Raw genomic sequence first — 18,509 nt, 5'->3', positions numbered from 1 at the left:
GCACGGCCGCAGAATGGGGCACGGCCGCAGAGCGGGGCACGGCCGCAGAGCGGGGCACGGCCGCAGAGCGGGGCACGGCCGCAGAGCAGGGCATGGCCACAGAGCGGGGCACGGCTGCAGAGCGGGGCACGGCCGCAGAGCGGGGCACGGCCGCAGAGCGGGGCACGGCCGCAGAATGGGGCACGGCCGCAGAGCGGGGCACGGCCGCAGAGCAGGGCATGGCCGCAGAGCGGGGCACGGCCGCAGAGCGGGGCACGGCCGCAGAATGGGGCACGGCCGCAGAGCGGGGCACGGCCGCAGAGCAGGGCACGGCCGCAGAGCAGGGCATGGCCGCAGAGCAGGGCACGGCCGCAGAGCGGGGCACGGCGGGACAGACAGACGGTGCTCGGACAGCGGTTCACACAGCTGCCCGCTCCACAGCCCAGCTCTGGCTGAGACCTAAACGCATCTTTCCTTGGAATGCCATTTCCAACCAGCTCCAGCGGTCCATGCAGATAAACAGCAGCAGAACCCCGCTGCGAAAGCAGAGGCCACCACGTGTAATGAGGTATCTGGTGAGATCAGTTAGATAAGCAATTTTCTGGACATTAAGATTGTTTACAAATCCAGGCAATTTTCATTTAGTTTTGAATGAACTTGTGTACATATTTTTTTGTCCTCTGCAAGCACCATCATCCTTTCTTATCTCATTCCATCTCTCCCTGGCATATGGTATTTTCATCTTGCTAACAGGATTACATTTTACCCTGCCAGGCTCTACCAGTCACAGAATTTCATTCCAGATTTCCACTGCTTCTATCACAGACCCGCTGCTATTAGCAAATGTCAGCACCGCAGAGGAAAGTGCGGAAAGGACAAAATAAAACAAGAGAGGGGCAAAAAGAAGGGAGGGGGGCGGGGGGGCGGGAGAAGAAGAGTGTTAACAGCAGCTGTTGGAAGGCGCAGAGCAGTCAGTGAATCCCTGGGCTGGGGTACAAATCCAGCGGTGTCACCCTCAGCGCTCTTAGTGACAGGGACAGGGACAGAACGGATCCTGCGTGCTGTGCTTGGACACCCATGCTGGGCCTGGAACCCCCAGACCGTGCCCGGAACCCCCAGACCGTGCCCGGAACCCCCACAGCGTGCCCGAGACCCCCACACCGTGCCTGGAACCCCCACACCGTACCCGGAACCCCCAGACCGTGCCCGGGCTGCTCTGCGCTGGCACCCCCAGACGTGCTGGTGCAGGGAATGCCGCCCGGAGACAGGTCTGCTGTACCAACGCAGACGCGCCCGTCCCTTCCCTGTGAACCTGGCAAGAAGAATTAATTAGCTCAGATAATAAAGCACCGCAGGGAAGGAGAATCAAGGTTAATAACATATATTAATAAAATATCAGCAGGGAAAAATGACTAGCTGCATCCCAGCTAAGCCATCTCCACGACCATAATATGTCCCTGCCTTTGAAAGCGGTTATTTCTTGATAGATCAGGAGGGAAAAATAACAGAGCTGACGCTGGTGCTGCAAAAGGAGCGAACTTGGTGGCTGACAGCACTAATTAGCCTGGAAGCTGTTCCTGAATGTGTTTTGAGGGAGGTTCTGGCCTGGTGCAGTATCGCCTACAAGAACAGGGCAACTCGCAAGCCATTACTTTGCACGTATTGCGCTGGGCAGCACCCGAGCCCTGACGTCTGTGTTGGGGCAGAATGCCCTGCGGGATGAGGGGACACGCGGAACCAGCGCTTACTGGGGGCTGTCTGGAGCGACCCCGCGCACGGCGGGACAGGACGGTCCCTCGCGGTGACACCGCGGCCCAGCCGCGTCACATCAGTGCCACCACGTCACCACCTGCAAACAGCCACCGAGACCCCCGCCCGAGGACCCTGGAGCCCAGCACAGAAACCACAGCTCTTAAACGGAATCTTAAATACAACGTAGGCCGTAATAAATAATGCACGTGGGAAGATCTTCTCTCCGTTAACGAGCCGTGAGCCCGTTCATCCGCTCACACCGGCCGTTATCCAGGGATCGGGTCTGCGCGGAGGGGACGCAGCCAGATGCCGAGTGCTGCCCCAAAACGCGGCCCACGCTTTCCTTCCATCTTCCCTAAATACGTCGCTTTATCACTCCCAGTAAGTTTCCCGCTCAGTGTTCCCGTCCCAAGTGATGGACGCACACCAGTTTACTGTCGTTTCACCACCACCCCGAGATGCTTTCTGATCACCACCCGAGCGACGCGGGCGCTGGAGAACAGTCACAGGCACGCACCCGAACCAGAGCAAAGCCTCGGTACAGCTTCCTGGAGCCACGGGGAGCAGGGTCTGCACCCACAGCCTGAGACTGCTCGTGCTTCACAAAGTGCAGAGAACATGTGAGAAACGGCAATCCTGCCCCAATACAAACAACGCAAGAATCTGCCCTGTTCCATGGCTGCTATTGATTTATGCCACTCCAAAAATCTCTCACCGTACAGTTTTTTAATACCTCAGCTGTAAAATGAAAAGATGCTTTCCTGCTATTAAAGGAAGGTTAATGTGTTATGAAGAAGAGTGTGCTGCATTTGATGAGCGTACTCTCAGAGCTCTGCTGGGATTTCTGAAGGCTGCCGCGTGGCACCTTGTTCTGCTGGGACGGACCCTGCGCGGCTGAGGACCCGGGGTCCCGGTGCCACCCCCACATCCGACCACCAACTGCTGCCAGCGCCCACCAGCCGGGTGGTTTCCACGGTGATCGGTGCTCCCACTCTTACCTTCTGACATCTGGAAGCAGAGAATTTCAGCGGAAAAGGGCTTTACACTATGATGACCATAAATCTCAATGTGTTTACAACAGCAGACTGACCAGAAGAGTTTATTAAATCTTTATAGGATTTGATGTATATCAAACTGTTACATAAAGTCAATACTTTGGAAAGAACCAGACAATAAATACTCTACAAGAGGCAATATTTCTATCACAGAGAAAGCAATCACATAAAGATTAGGAGACCAATTTCAATACTGAATGTCAGTCTGCTGTAAGAAGACATTTATTGTTTTTCTGAGTTATCACAGAGGAGCGAGATAAGCTGTGACGATACTCTGAGCCAAGCTAATCACGCTATCACAGTCCGAAATATTGCTTCACCTTTTAAAAATCACTTTTGCACTTTGCAAATAAAAAGAACAAGCTCCTGCAGGTGCAAGGGGAGGGAGAGGAGGAGATTTACTATGGCGGGCGGTGGGAAAGGCCAGCGAACGGCTGCCCCTCGGCTGCAAACACAGAGGAACGTCCCCGGGGCCCTGGGCGGGTTGGGGAGCCCCCAGGGCCCCGGTTCTGCCCGGCCCGGTGCGGGTCCCACACGCCAAAGCCGCGCTGGGTTCGACTCGGCGCCGCGCGGGGCTCGGGAATCCGCTTTTCTGACAGACGCTGAAGAGCTGTGACAACAATATCAATATTCTCCACGGAAAACGCTTCTCGTTTTATCGCCTCCCCCATCAGCAGAATCTTCCTTTGACGGCTCAGATTAAAATCCAATAAAATCTTAACCAGTTCAATTTGAACAGAAGCCCAAGAACGGACGTTGTGGGGAAAGAGGGCCCTTCCCAAGTACCGACCAGCTGGTGCTCCAAGGGCAACTGCCCTTCCCATTCCCATCCCCAGTTCTCCCACCGCAAAGCGCTGCCTCCCGCCCAGAGCCCCCGGCCGGGGTGCCGGCGCCGCCCCGCAGCCCCAGACCCGGCGCCTCCCAGAACCCAACGCACAGATCGTAACCAGCACTGGCAGCGCAATCCTCACGCTGCAGACCTGCACTGCAGACCTGCACTGCTGCGTGGTGACAGCTGCACCCGTGCAGCACCGCGGTGAATGCACCCTGCATCCGGCAGTGCCCGCAGCAGCACTGGCAGTGCCCACGGCAGCACTGGCAGTGCCCACGGCAGCACCGGCAGCGCTGGCAGTGCCCGCGGCAGCACCGGCAGTGCCCGTGTCAGCGCCGTGTCAGCATCCGTCTCAGCCGCTGACGTCCGATGATCAGCGAGGAGCACAGCAGCCAGTGCTCCGCGCGCGAGCAGAAGGAGAAGCCCCTTACAGGAACGATCAGATGACAGACTAAGTGAACACGGCTATTAATAACAAACCCCAGTCCAGAAGGGAATCATAAATTATACTTATCAGCTTTAACTTGTATTCCTGGAAAGATGAATCTAGCAGATTGTCGTGCATAGAGAAGAAAGGAAATGACACAAAACAGTTGCTCATTATTACCGAGAACTGAAACACAATTAAATTAACTTAATTATGAGCAATTTGAACATTGCTGTACCAGATGCATCAGTGCTGTACTATCCCATACCAGCAGGTAGGAGATACACGCGGTACCAAATGTTTATCAGCCCAAAGTAAACGCCTTTTCTTTCATTAGGATCCAGACACAGGCGCTCAGAGGCCAACGATCTGGAGAACGGGTGTGCTGGCAGCTCCGCAGCACACACACGTGACGATCGGACGGGGACAGCGGCAAAGCGGCCGGGACATCAGGTACGGGCAGCGACGGGAACGGGAACGGGGAGGGGGACGGGGTGACGCTCCTGCCCGGGGAGCTGGGCACAGAACAAGGGTCGGTGAGAAAACAAAAGGACCCCAAAGGATGAGAACTGGACCGAGGGAATTTTAGAAAGCACAGAGTGGACTCATGCAGCACAAAAATCTAAGTTTCCTTGGCTGAAACTCCCTGCTTTCGTGGATCAATGTGACAGGGGACATCGGGTCCGAGTCTGCACATGCATCCCAAAATATTTTGTAAATCCTTTTTTTGACATTGAGATGGACTGTAAGACAGAACGGCACCAGAACGTGATGTACAGCTACACTGTCTGCCTGACAGATCGGAGCTGTGTGACAGCCTGTGACAAACGATCTCCATCTTCTGGCTGCAGATTCATTTTCTAGGTCATTTAATAAATTATAGGAAAAGAAGTTATTTGCGGGGCAGGCGGTGGAATGGAGTTCCAGTGACACGATACCTCTCCCTGACACATTTTTTGTGGGATTAATGAGAGTAGATGGCTCCTTCTCTACCTCTTTTTGCAAGGTGACTGTAATTCCATGAAGATGGCACTTACATTCTGTCTTGTTTTGTGCAGGGAAATTGAGTTTGATGCGGAAAAATCAAACCTCCCGAGGAAGGATGTGACCACGGCACGAACTTCTCTTTAAGGACACAGAACACTGATTAATTCCCACCAGAATGATCCTATAAATACATCCTCCTACCAGCACCACCTTTAGACCCGAGCCCCAGGTTAGCGGTTGGACTCGGCAGCTCTGGCAGATGCAGGTTTCCAGTTTATGGGGCGCAGACAGCGGCCACAGCGCCGAGCGAGCCCCTCGCGCCCGCAGGGTCCCCCAGAGCCGCCTGGAAGGTGTCTGAGCAGGACTAGAGATGTTTGGGTAAGGGACTTGCACCTCTCCAACAACCTTAAGGGAAAGGCAGAACCTACTTGGTGTTACTGGAGAAGTCGCCCTGACCCAGTAACTGCATTCCCAGGCTCAGCGCCCCCGGCAGCGAGCGGGGACGGCAGCACCGGCGCACATCGAATAGACTCATCAGCGGGCTCCGCGGGGCCAGCGAACCGCGCGGGCTGCGCAAACCTACAAACCGCGGATGGACGTGTCCGCGGGGCCTGACCCGCCGCACCTCTGCGCTCCCGCCGCCCGTTCCCGCCGCTCCCGCCGCCCGCGCCACAGCTGCTGGTTATTCATAGAACAACAGAAGTTAAGAACAAAAAAATGAAGCCTTTCAGGGAAAAAAGCAAAAACTACCTCTGCTTTTGAGCGGGATGACAGCGGCTCCCATGCAGCTACCACAGGGAAGGGAAAAGAGACTTTGAAAAATTAACTCTAAGCCTACAAGAGTGGCATATTAATAAAAGCAACTGGCACAAATAAGCTAAAATTCATTTTCTTGCTTGTCATAGACTGTCTACAGAAGCATTATTATTATCAAATCCCTCTGAAAAGCAAGTAATACCTTCCCGCTCTCTCCTCTCCTTTTGCATTCAGTATCCCAGATTAATTCACAACATTAATCAGGAAACAATTCGGCGCGTCACGGTTTGCTGTAAGAGCTGAGCCAAACAGCACCTGAGCGCTCCGGGCGCTCTGAGCCTTCTCCGGGGCGCTTCTGTAGGGACTGGGAGCACCTGACGCCCCCGCCAGCAGAGACCGTGACACCGGGGGACAGCCCGGGGGGACAGGCCGGGGGGACAGCCCGGGGGGACAGCCCAGGGGGGACAGGCCGGGGGGACAGCCCGGGGGGACAGCCCAGGGGGGACAGGCTGGTGGGGACAGCCCGGGGGGACAGCCCAGGGGGACAGGCTGGGGGGACAGCCCAGGGGGGACAGCGACGCTACGAGCAGCCGCTGCCACGCTGCTGCAGCCGGCGCCAGGGCGGACGCGTCTGCGCGGTGCGGGGCGCACAGGGACCCACCCAGGCCAGGGCTGCACCGGGCTCTGGCGCACGAACGGGGCCCAACGGGAGCAGTGCGGGACACGCGAGTGCCTCCCGGCTGACTGCGATTTTCATAACAACCGCGGGTATAGCTTAGAAATAAGTTACTTTAAGGCTGAAACCTGGCTCTGGTCATTGGCTCTGGCTGCCCTAAGCACGCGCCGTTCAAGGCAAGTCTGTGAAAGGGCTTTTTTGGTTGGTTTGTGCTTCCCCCGAACGGAGAGCTGGGCTCCAGAACCCGTTCAGAGAGGTTACGTGGTGCAGATGAACACTTGTAGCCGGGGTTTAAAAGGCCTCAAAATTCATTTGAACAGAACAGTAAGTTCATTTTGCACAGCTAATTTCTTCAATAATCCCTGTATTCTTCCCTTGCCCCATTAAGAATAGCGAGCAGCTTTGCCCAGAAGTCGATCTCACAGTCTAATCAAACCTGTTCTCCCTAATTGAAGTTAATCACAGGAAACCGGTCAGAGAAAGATGGTCTCAGTGACTGATGCTGTGCCGGAGTGGTCAATTAATACAGGGTTGGTCCTGCGATTACTGCTCAGCACGTGAAGGGCTCTGAATGCAACTGCAACCGCAGGTGCAGCTGCAGCCCCCGCGGCCCCGAAGCCTGGGGAGCAAACCGGGGCACAGCGAGCCCAGCGCACTGGACGAGTTCTGCCACCTAAATAACCAACCTGCTGCTGCAAGCCGGCGGGGTACGGGTCCCCGGCGCAGCTCTCCGAGGGGAAGGAGGCGCAGGCTGAACCGTGACACCCGCCGGCAGGCGCTGGGGACTGAGGGACACGTAGGGCAGAAGGGACGACAGGACGAGGGCTGCAGGAGCCGCGCAGGGGACGGCCCCGCACGGCACACCAGCACCAGGCTCTGCAAAGGGAAACGGTGCTCTCACCGCAGCTGCTCTCCTAAGAACCGCTCTGCTTTACTTCTGATGGAACAATAATCCGCACTCTTACGGGGTTGGAGAAGTTGGATTTCCGAGGGAATTTGACAGCAGCTTTACTAGTTTATGGCAGAAAAGGCACTTAAGGAGATTTTGTTTGTCACTCGAAAATTAGCCCAGAGGAAAGAGAATCTTCAATTCAAATTTAATTAAAAACTGATGAACCGAAAGCCTGTGGCTCTGTGAAGTCCTACTCTTACAGCGCTGATAAGCAGGAAGGATAAAAGAAACACAAGAGATTTAAAACCAAAACTCACAGAAAAATGGGCCAAGCTGTAACCCAGTGGCACCAGACCATCACCGGGCAGAAACCGCCCCGCTGCGCTCGGACAGCGGTTCGTGAAGAGACACGGAGGAGGCTCCTTAGCTGCCTGCGTACAACTGACAACAGCCCATTAAACTTACCACTATTTAACCATCTCCTAACATCCCGAGGCCAAGCCAGCACAACCTCCAGGAAGGTGCAATTCGTTCAGGCGCAAATTCCTTTGGCTGAGGCAGAAGTAACGGGATGAAACTCCCAACTCCAGCTTCATCCTCCTGCTCCACCCTGTTTTCAGAGACCTCTCCTCTGCTCTAACCCGCTCACCTCAATTACCTCGCTGGCAAAGGCTAACGAGTCGCGCGGTGCTGTTTCAGCGTTCGACGAGACCCGTCGCCGGCTTTGCGTTCGCGCTCCCGCAGCCGCAGCTGCAGCGGCAGCGCGACCCAGGGCGCACAGCCCGCGCGGCACAGCCGCGGCCACCCCGGCCCCGGCACACCAGAGCTTGTTCACGCACCGCTAATAAAACCTCAAACGAATACCGACTTTGCCCAAGAGAGGCTGGGCAGCACTCGCCCTCTCAGTTTGCTCCAGAATGGATCTGAGGGGTGTCACTGGTGTCACCGGAGCTGCTTCACCAGGGCTGAGCCGGGCACGGCGCCCACAGCTCCGAGCCCCACGGCCCGAAAAGCGCCCAGGTGGATGTGAACCCAGCACAGGGACCTCTGAGGGCAGAGTGTGTGGCTTCACATATCCAGCCAGACCAATTTAATTAACCGTGGGGACATAAATTATTGGCTGTTGCGGTTTTTATTTCAGAAAAACCAACTGGCATTTTACCATATCAATATAATGCAAAAGAGCCACTAAACCGGCCTGATCCCGGGCCCTGAACACTTCAGATTGATGATCGTTTCTTTGCAGCTCTTACTGGCAAAGAACAACTTTTAAAATGGCCCGAATACCGACCGGCCGGCTAGAGGAAACGCATCTGCTCAGACGCTTCAGACCTCGTGCCCACCACCCTGCGCGGGATGTGACACGCTGTTGGAAACTCCCTGCCACAAGCGATTTATGAATCGAGTGAATTGTTCACATGAGCTTCATATATAGAGAACTGAAACCTCCTGTGACCTGAACTTGAGAGAAGGCACAGCAGCTGCCTCCCCCAGCACCGTCTGAGCCCCAGCTACGTGCTGAGAGGCAGGAATTGCCGCAGGAGGTCACGGTGCATCTGCTCTGCGCCGCCGGCACCTGCACATCTGCACCACTGTCACCTGCACCGCCGGCACCTGCACATCTGCGCCACTGTCACCTGCACATCTGCGCCATCATCTGCGCCACTGGCACCTGCACATCTGCGCCACTGTCACCTGCACATCTGTGCCACTGTCACTTGCATCGGTCCATCTGCACCATTAATGTCCCTGTGCAATTCCATTCCTCTTTGTAGCTCTGATACCGCAGTTAAAATGGATCTGTCTGGCCCGGTACAAATTCTGACTTGCACTGACAGAATCTTCCAGAGAGGAAGGAGAAAACAAAAAGAAACTGGAAAGCTGAGCAAGGCTGTGGTCCTGAAAGGAGGGGGAAGGATGAATCTCCTGCTTGAGCAGCTTCTGTGCAGTATTTGTTCTTGGAAATCAATTGTTCTTGGTTCCCTGTTACTTTTTGCACTGACAGCTATTGCAGATGAAGAACTTGGGTATCAAACAGCATCGCCTGCAGGCTCCACGTTTGGCCGCACGGACGCGCGTGGGTGTGCAGGGGTTTCCCTCGGGCCGGCCGGCTCCTGCTGCCTCTTGTACAAACCGTGACACAGAGCAAACCCGCTCCCCCAACCACTGCGCTTTTCTTCTCATTATTATCTCCTTTGAAAAGGCACAAATTGAAAATGAGATGCAGAGCCAGTGGCCTCTTTTGAGCTATGGTTATTAGCTGTGTTGAGGATGAAAGCGGTATGACTCCCTAGATAAATATATAGTTCATTAAAAGTGTTCTGGATCACTATATTCTACTGATCAAAAGCCTAAATCACAGAGTTAGTGACATTAAGGAGCTATATTATGATTTGAGTTATATCTGGATAAAACCCCACACGAGAATCAAGGGAAGCGCCGGTGCTGCTGCCGGGCTGCGCGGGGCTGGGAGCCCCAGCACCCTTCCTTCCCAACACACAGCACCCAGCACCTCCCCTTCCCAGCACCCAGCACCTCCCCTTCCCAGCACCCAGCACCCCCTTCCCCACCAGCTCTCCTTCCCTCTCCCGTCCCCTCGGGCTGTCCCCACACAACTGTTCAGTTTGGGTTTGCTGCTGTTTCAGGTAGGAAAATCCCCCCTAGCGGTACAAACCAGCCCGACACAGCTCTGCCCGGGGCTCTGCGGGCCGGCGCTGGTGCTCACGGCTGTATTTTCAATCAATAATTTATCATAAGTATTGTATTTTACGGAACCACTGATTACCGGCTCTTGCCATTGAGAGCAGCAGTCACATTTACTGCGGTAAGTGATGCCTCTCGTATTCACGGGCAGCGCGGTCTGTAAGTGCAATAGTTCTGGGGTTAATTCAATCAGCAGTATTTAAATCATGTCTGATGAAATATTAATTCTGGAGCACAACGGCATGCTGATTTACTCTGAGCCACTAACAGTGACTGAAAGTGATTTTCCCGTCTCTCCTGTACGACAGTTTCTTTACAGTGTGCAGCTCAATAAAGGCCCAGCAATAAGAAATCCAAAAGACCTGTACGTAGAGACTCCTCGTCTTCAGAGATCTCTGCAAACCGCAGCCCAACCTGCTCAGCCTTTGCTAGAAATCTGCCACTACCACTTCCGATCATTTCGAATCTGGCTCAATAAAAGCCATCTGAGACAAAGGATATGAATACTGATGACAAGTTTTGCATCCAGATTATGTCTCAATCAGTCAATTTTAAAGAGAGCACGAGCCTCCCGTCCAGCTTCAGGCACCTTCAAGGACACCGCAAAGCCAGGCGATGCCGGTCCCTGTGCGGCTCCTCCAGAGCCTCAGCCACGGGGAGGACGAGGACGGCGCCGGGTCCCAGGGCCCCGCTCGCCTCCCCGCGCCGCCCCCGCCCCGCGCGGCAGGGCCCCGTGCCGCCCCCCCCGGGCGCCCTCCTGCAGCTCACGTTTGTGCCCGATCCCTTTCCAATGGGGTGTCCTGCTCACCACACCACTTCTCCCCGTTCAAGCAGGACAGCCCACAGCTGCACAAACCGCTTCATTTAGCTGTGTTTGCAATTAGATAACAGCATCACTAATCAAAAGCAGGAAAGCGCCAGTTACAGACTGTTCCCCCTCTTCCCTCTCCGGGAGTTCTCGTCTGGGCGTTGACAAATTGAAGCAGGCACGTCCCTTGACTAAGATGGATGGCAAGCCTAAATGATACCCACTGAACAAATGGCTGATTTGTGTATTCTTCCATTCAGGATTAGGCTAATAAGATGTTCATTATTGATCTATTACTCAGTCGTTTATCTGCTTGAAATAAGAGGACCGGGAAAATTCCACTATCCAGGTGGATGGCCATCCAGGGACTGACTTCCATGTTTTTAGGCCATGTTTTAGCGGAGGGTTTGCTCAGGTAATTAAGTGGGACATATCAAAACATCCGTTAAGCTGAGACGGTGCTTTAAAACCCATTAGAAAAACTCGGGGTGTCAGAAGTCTCCGGGTTCGAGGCTGTGGGGCAGGAGGAACCGGAGCCCCTGGCCCGCTCGTCCAGCACAGCCCGTGTTTCGACACCTGCCCCGGTGCTCTCGCCTTCCCGAGCCGGGTCCGCGGCCCCACCCCAGCACGAACCACACAGTCATCCGAAGGGACTCAGGTACTCACCCAGCACCTTTGTTCTCTCGCCTCACTTTGAAGCACAACGAGTTCTGAAGGAGCACCCTCCTCTTCCAGACCGTTGGTATCTTCTGCAGACAAAGACCAGGAGGGCAGAGAAGAGTTCTTAATTTATACTTCATCTACTGGGTCTCAGTTAATTTAACAGGTCCCTACATTCATACAACAAATTATCCCTCCAGAAAACTGAGCCAGTGCCAGGACATAACTGTTTCATTTAATATACCCGCTGTGTAATGAAAGCATATCTCTTTACATGTGCTGTCTTGTACCTTACATTAACAGAAATTCTTATGCATATTAGTGCTCTGTTTCCTCTAAGTAATGTGTCATTTCAGGCAGACAGTTGAGAAGAAAATACAAATGTAGCCTCAAGAAGTGCACTTTCAGCTGGTGAGACGCTTTCTTCCCTGTCTGCCAAGAGTAACAGGAGTGATCAGATTTAGCACGGGGTCAGGGGAGAGAGCAGCCGTGCGGCGCTGGCGCCCAGCACACAGCACACCGCCCAGCCGCGGCAGCGCCGGCGTCTGCGGCCCCGGGAGCCCCTGTGGCAGGTCCCAGCCAGCCCATGTGTCACATCGCTGGTGGGTGACTGAGCAGGACGCGGACACGATGCTCCGGGCACAGGATGAGCCCATTAGGCTGTCCTGCTGCCCGCAGCACAGGGCTCTGCCGGCCGGCACGCCACTGCTCACGCTGCAGCGCCCGGGTTCTGCTGGTGGGTCCCTGCTCCTGGTCACTGAGACGTCCATCCGTCCGTCCGTCCGTCCATCCACCCGCCAGCCCTCTGTCCCCACGGCCCGGCCGTGTCCGCAGGGACCCCGGGCAGCGGCCCCTGCGCAAAGCAGCCCCGTGCTGCACCGCTCCCACGCCGGTTTGAATCTTCTCCATCCCACCCCCTTTCAAAAGCCCGTGCAGACTGCTGAGCTGTGACAAGTGAAAAGCTCAGTCCTAGTTAATTTTACTCTTCTGCATAATGCATTTAGGAGTGTATCTATTTTTTATTGCAGAATAATATGCCTGGTTTATATACTGGCATCTTTTTGATGTCCTGAGAATCAGTGCAAACTCGCTATTCATCACCGAGAAAGCCAAATAAATACCAACACGGCCTTGTTTCGCAGGCACAACTGTGATCTTTTCCAGGTACTTCTTGCTTCACTACCTGAGTGAACAGTTTTATCCCACCCACCAGGCAGACCGTTCAAATTCGGCTGGGCAGGTATAACTTTGGTTACTTCACTCAGTCTAAATGGCACTGCAGTATTGCTCTTAACTGCTGCTCTTCAACAGTTTGCTGCTATAGTTGTTAATCACATTAAAAGGTACTGGATATATAATTTCCTTTAATTATGTGAAAATACTGGTTGCTTCCTTTCTTTAGAGCATTATGTACAGAGCAGCAATGATTAACGCCGAGAGCTTCAGAAGGTAGTCAGAGAAAGGTCCTAATTGTTGATTTACACCTTAATTGGAAGCCACCTGCTTTTTCTTTTTCCCTTTTGATTTTTACTTTCTGAGTCCGAAATGATTCTGCATGTGTCATCGTTACATTAATCAATACGTTTTGTCTTCCACAAATCTGCCTAATTGCTTTTCTCGTTCAGACAACCCTGAAGTCATTTGCTAATGAACATCGTCACACACTAATATGGCATGGAGGATTTACGTGTGGCACTGTAAGCAGATTTAGAAGGAGAAAGCACCAAGCTCGTCACTGCGGGTGCAGGAGCCCCCGGGGCCGAGCTCTGCCCATCACGTCGCGAGTTCTCCGAGTTCGCCATCCTGTCCCTCCTGTCCATCCTGTCCCTCCTGTCCATCCTGTCCCTCCTGTCCATCCTCCACCCGCACGGGCGGGCCGGCGGCACAGAGCTCTGCTCCCGCACCAGCCGCTTCTCAGAGAAGATGAAAGCTGAGAATAATCCATCTCTCTCCACTCTGGGCTTTTGCTCTCATATTGTCACAGCACATTTAGAACTCTGCCAGTCCTCAAGAAGCTGCAAATATTCCACATCTTCCCTTCACACCAGCAGGTCCCTCTGAGATCGCTGCAACACACGTCAACTTCTGCTAATGTTTGGTACGAAATATGCAGCATAAAGGATTTCAGACCAAAGCCAGCACTTCTGTTGGACACCGAAACGCTCGGGCTCTGAGTGGGGCACTCGCTCTGCCCTGCTCACCTTGAGCCGAACTCGAGAGAAACCCCGCGGGCTCCAAGCCGGGGGCACTCAGACCCACCCCAAGAGGGGACACGAGGAACTGGGGAGATGCACCGAATAACTGAGACTCTAACAAACTGCTCCGACTTCCGCACCGCCCCACGGAGGCGACCGAGGGAGGAGCCGCCCGAGCGCCGCCAGGATGGCCCCGCGCCCCCGGAGAGCAGGATCGCGCCCCCGGAGAGCAGGATCGCGCCCCCGGAGAGCAGGATCGCGCCCCTGGAGAGCAGGATCGCGCCCCCGGAGAGCAGGATCGTGCCCTCTGGGCGAACATGGCAGGCAGAGCCCAGATCTGCACGTCGGGGGAAACAGAGAAGCAGCAGTTCAAAAATAAATCATCTTAAATACAGTGCTCGGGTTTTCAGCATCCCATACACAACCATGGGCCTGGGTTTTCCTACCACGGCTCCAGAGGCCTTATTTTTGTTGGAGGCCACAAATGATACTGAGCCTCCTAAGATGCTGTAGTAGGAAGTGCCTGAAATGACAAATGAAGAGGAGGAGTGTTTGTGACAGTGATAAAGGGAAAGTTTAAGGCTTGTATTTAGATAAATTGGCTGGAAAATTTGATCCACACAGTCTTTCAAATATGATTATACAAACATAATTTGCATAAATATTATAATTAAAATTCTGCCTATGGCATAATAAAAAAGGGGAAATAGTATTAAATGATCAAGGCTTTTGAATGTTTGAAATATCACTGTGTGATGTTTCATGCTATCCATTAAATAAGTAATTTATTGCAAGACCTATCAAAGCAAAAGGAAATTAAGGCAGATAAGGCTGGCTTTTTATTTTGCAGGTTTTTTGCAGAGGATATCATTACTTTCGGAGCACGTCAGATTTTCCCAAGGTACCAACTCGAAGTAACTGCAATACCAGGCGTGGTTCAGAGCCGCGACTCCCGCGGTGCGGGACGGGCGCTGTGAGCAGCTCAGGGGCCGGGAGCGGGATCTGAGTTAAACCAAAGCTGTGAGTGTGCATGGAGACCTGCCTGGTGCCCGGTGCCCGGTGCCCGTGCAGGGACGACGCTGCGGGCGCAGCCCCAGCCCCGCAGGCCCCACTGGCCCCGCCCCGCCGGCCCCGCCCTGCCGACCCCGCCCCACTGGCCCCACCTCGCCGGCCTCGCCCTGCCGGCCCCGCCCCGCTGGCCCCACCCTGCCGGCCCCACCCCGCCGGCCCCGCCCCGCCGGCCCCGCCCCGCCGGCCCCGCCCCGCGCTCGCGGCCCCTGCCGGGCACTCAGGGCACGTCCTGATGGGGTTTGTCCAATTGCCCATCTCAGCCTCCTGGAGACCAAAGGGGGAAAGGCCAAGTAGGAAATGCACTTGGAAATGTGCTGGGAAACCAGCTTACTTATCAGCTGCTGTTTTGTCCTTGCCATGCAAAGAGCTCTTTAAGTAAACTAGGAAGAAAAATAATATAATAAAGGGAAGAAGGCTTAAGAGCCGTTTACAGAAGCATTTAGACTAAACTGCTGCAAGGTATGTTGACCCTTTGCTAAAGCAGCTCCTATAAATCCTCTGCCTTCCTCACCTTCAGGCCTACGAACAATGTAGTCTCGCTCCTGGTGTCACTTCCACTGCTGAAAATTTGTGACATCAATAAAATCCTGGTTTGTCAGTACAAATGGAATTTTAAATTGAATTCTTATCAAATTAGCCTTTCATCAAGGTCACGCAATATTGCGCGAACAACCTCTCCAGAAGCTGTGTACATGGCTGCTGCCGGCGGTGGAAACGAGACAAATCCTAATGAGATTACTGAGCTGGGGCACTCAGTAACACGCGATGGAGCAGACGGGTGACATTAGGCTCAGCGATAATTTAAGTAAATAGAGGTACGGATGCTGGAAGCACAGCGCTTCACCCCACCCGACGACGAACACCGGCACTCGCGGCACCGCTCGTGATAACTCAGCAGCCAGATCCAAACCATGTTTTCTATATGGAACTGGGATGAATTGTAAAGCGTCCCCTCTGCTGGCTCCCTGTTGCAGTAACACTGCTCTTCATTTCAAACAGTGTTCTGCAACATGAGCAGCTGCAGAGATTTTCCATCAGCCTCCCACCTCATCACCGATCTTGTGGCCAAACGTTGCATTTCAGCACATTGAGTGGGTGCTGCCAGGAGCCGAGCAGCGGCTCGAGCGCAGGGCGACGACACGGCCCCGCAGAGCGGGAGACACGCACCCGCCCGGCCCCGCAGAGCAGGGACACGCACCCGGCCCCGCAGCCCCCGGGAAGCGCGGGCGGGCAGGAGCAGGAGCGGCCCGAGGAAGCTGCTCCCGCGTAACACACCGACCGTCACAGACCAGCACAGGCTGCTCTGCGGCCCGTTCGGATCCAGCATCTTGCGATCAAATGTGCAGATCAAATTACACGATCCAGAAACAAAATACACAGCTGTCCAAAGACTCCTTCCCAATAACAAAATAGACACATATTTGACAACTCCGAAAAATATTTCAGCAAACATAATAGAGAAGATAATGATAATTAGGATAGTATTTTATGCCATAACACTCTTGAATTCCCACAAAAATACAATATTTTCAGCAAAAGATAATTGAAAAGATTATTTGGCTTATCTAAAATAAGTTTTTCCAAGCCTCAGCACATCTGTTACAAAAATCCATGCAGACACGTGGCACAATGCTGCAGGCTCCCCATGCTGCTATCACTTTGAGAAAGGCAGGCACAACATGGAGGGCTTTGCTCCCGACAGGGTCCCTCTGGCAGGAGATGGACACGATCGCGTTTTAGCAGGCCCACGGAAAAGCGGATGGATCGCAGGAGCCCCGGACAGCAGCGGCGAGCGCAGGACCCGGCGCAGGACCCGGCGCGCGGCACGACCGGCGTTTGCCCGCACAGCCCCGCTGACCCGGGGCCCGCGCTCTGCCGTTCCACTGCAAACCCTCCCGTCTGCTCTGTGTTGCTAAGTTACGTGTTCCGCTGGCTCCCGAGCCGATGCCTCCAGCACCGCATGGACGGGCATCTTTTGCAGCTCGATAGACTCTGGCATGCACTTTTGGCCACTTCTCCAGCTGAGCATTTGTTGTTAGATTGTGTTCTTGCCGTGAACACCCGTGGGCTGACCTGGCAGGACAGACATGACTAACCAGAAGCCCCTTCGTCTGCACTGGGGGTCTGTAGGGAAAATCCAGGCTCGGTCGCAATGGCACGACTGGTGCTGAGTCTGCGGTACGCAGGGGACACAGATACAGCTGAGGGAAGGGCAATATTTCTGAGAGTATTTTGAGATTTCAAAATCGGGCGTTCCAAATCAGAACACAACCTGAGGGTCCACACACCGCCTGTCTTTATCCTTCTCCGCTTGTCCCCCCCAAGACGCTCCAGCTCCAGGCAGACCCAGCACCGACCCCGCTGCGCTGTGGCACTTCCACCCCGGTCCCTTCAGCTGACAGGGAGGGGACGAAACGTCCTCAGTTCCTGTTCTGGGTCCCTGGTTCTCCTCTGGAGTGGCCACGTCCCCCGGCCACAAACGCCCCTGCCCGGCAAACCCCAGCCAGGCACCCACCACGCGGCACCCCCAGCCGTGTCCCCCCCGCCGGGCACCCACCACGTGGCACCCCCAGCCGTGTCCCCCCCGCCGGGCACCCACCACGCGGCACCCCCAGCCGTGTCCCCCCCGCCGGGCACCCACCACGCGGCACCCGCGGCTGCTTTGTGATGCACGCATTTCTAAAAATATTCACCCCCACTCAAGCAGTGATTGCAGCTGACTGCGTAGAATCTGAAAACGAAAGGGTTTTACGGGCCCGCGGCGGGTTTAATCCTCCGCTGCTGCAGGAGGCAGCTGCTCGCAAAGCACAAGGGCTGCTACATTTGCTTCATAAGGGATCTGAGCACAGCACAGGAGCCAAGCGTCCCGCACTGCAGCTCTTCTTCACACGCCGAGTGAGGCAGCACCGCCTGCCCAAGCGCAGGAGCCTGGAGCTGGTCCGGCAGAGCCCGCTCCGGCCGCGCTGGGCGGGCACGAACCGGCCCCACACGGCGGGCGGGATCTTTGGTGTTCAATACTCAAAATACACCAAGCGCAACATCTGCGAGAGGCGTCAACGCGAGAACGCGCTCTTGTGTTTAACTGCGGGCTGCCCTTCGCCAGCCCACCAAAACAGGTTAGAATTAGACCAATTTCCCCGCAGTTAAAGAAATGCATGTTCACATGCTTATAAAGGCTGACAGGTGAACAAACCGCTCTGAGGGCAACTGCAGATGCTCTGCGTGACACTGTAAGATTATCACGATCTCTCCATTTGCAGGTGAAAGTTGCCTTGCGAAATGACAGGCGAGCCAAGCAGCCTTCCCAGAAACCCGCAACTTCTGTTGAGTTTTAATGGGTTTATTTTCCATCAGAGAACAAATGATCAGTGGTCGGGGAAAAAAGCTCAGAAATGGATCTGTGCACCTGTCCCTTCTTGGCCATGTGTGGAGGAAGAGTTATAGGTCAAGATACAGCACTAATTTTTATTGTAAACTACTCTGGGAACATATTTTGCTCAGAGCCATTAGCAGAGAAAGCAGATTAACTGGAAAAGCTAATGGCACAGTGCAGTATAAATATGTACATAAATGTTCGACTATATCCCCTATTAACAGGTCACATTTTCTCCACATCTTTTACCTTTAGTTACGAGATTTTTGTATGGATTTATACCTTTCCAGGCTTTAAAAACTCATGAGGGAGGAGGAATGGCTGGAGCTCAGCAAGGGCTGAC

This window comes from Nesoenas mayeri, assembly GCF_963082525.1.
Source record: "Nesoenas mayeri genome assembly, chromosome: 20".
Lineage (NCBI taxonomy): Eukaryota > Metazoa > Chordata > Aves > Columbiformes > Columbidae > Nesoenas > Nesoenas mayeri.
Note: the sequence above shows the minus strand (reverse complement) of the source record.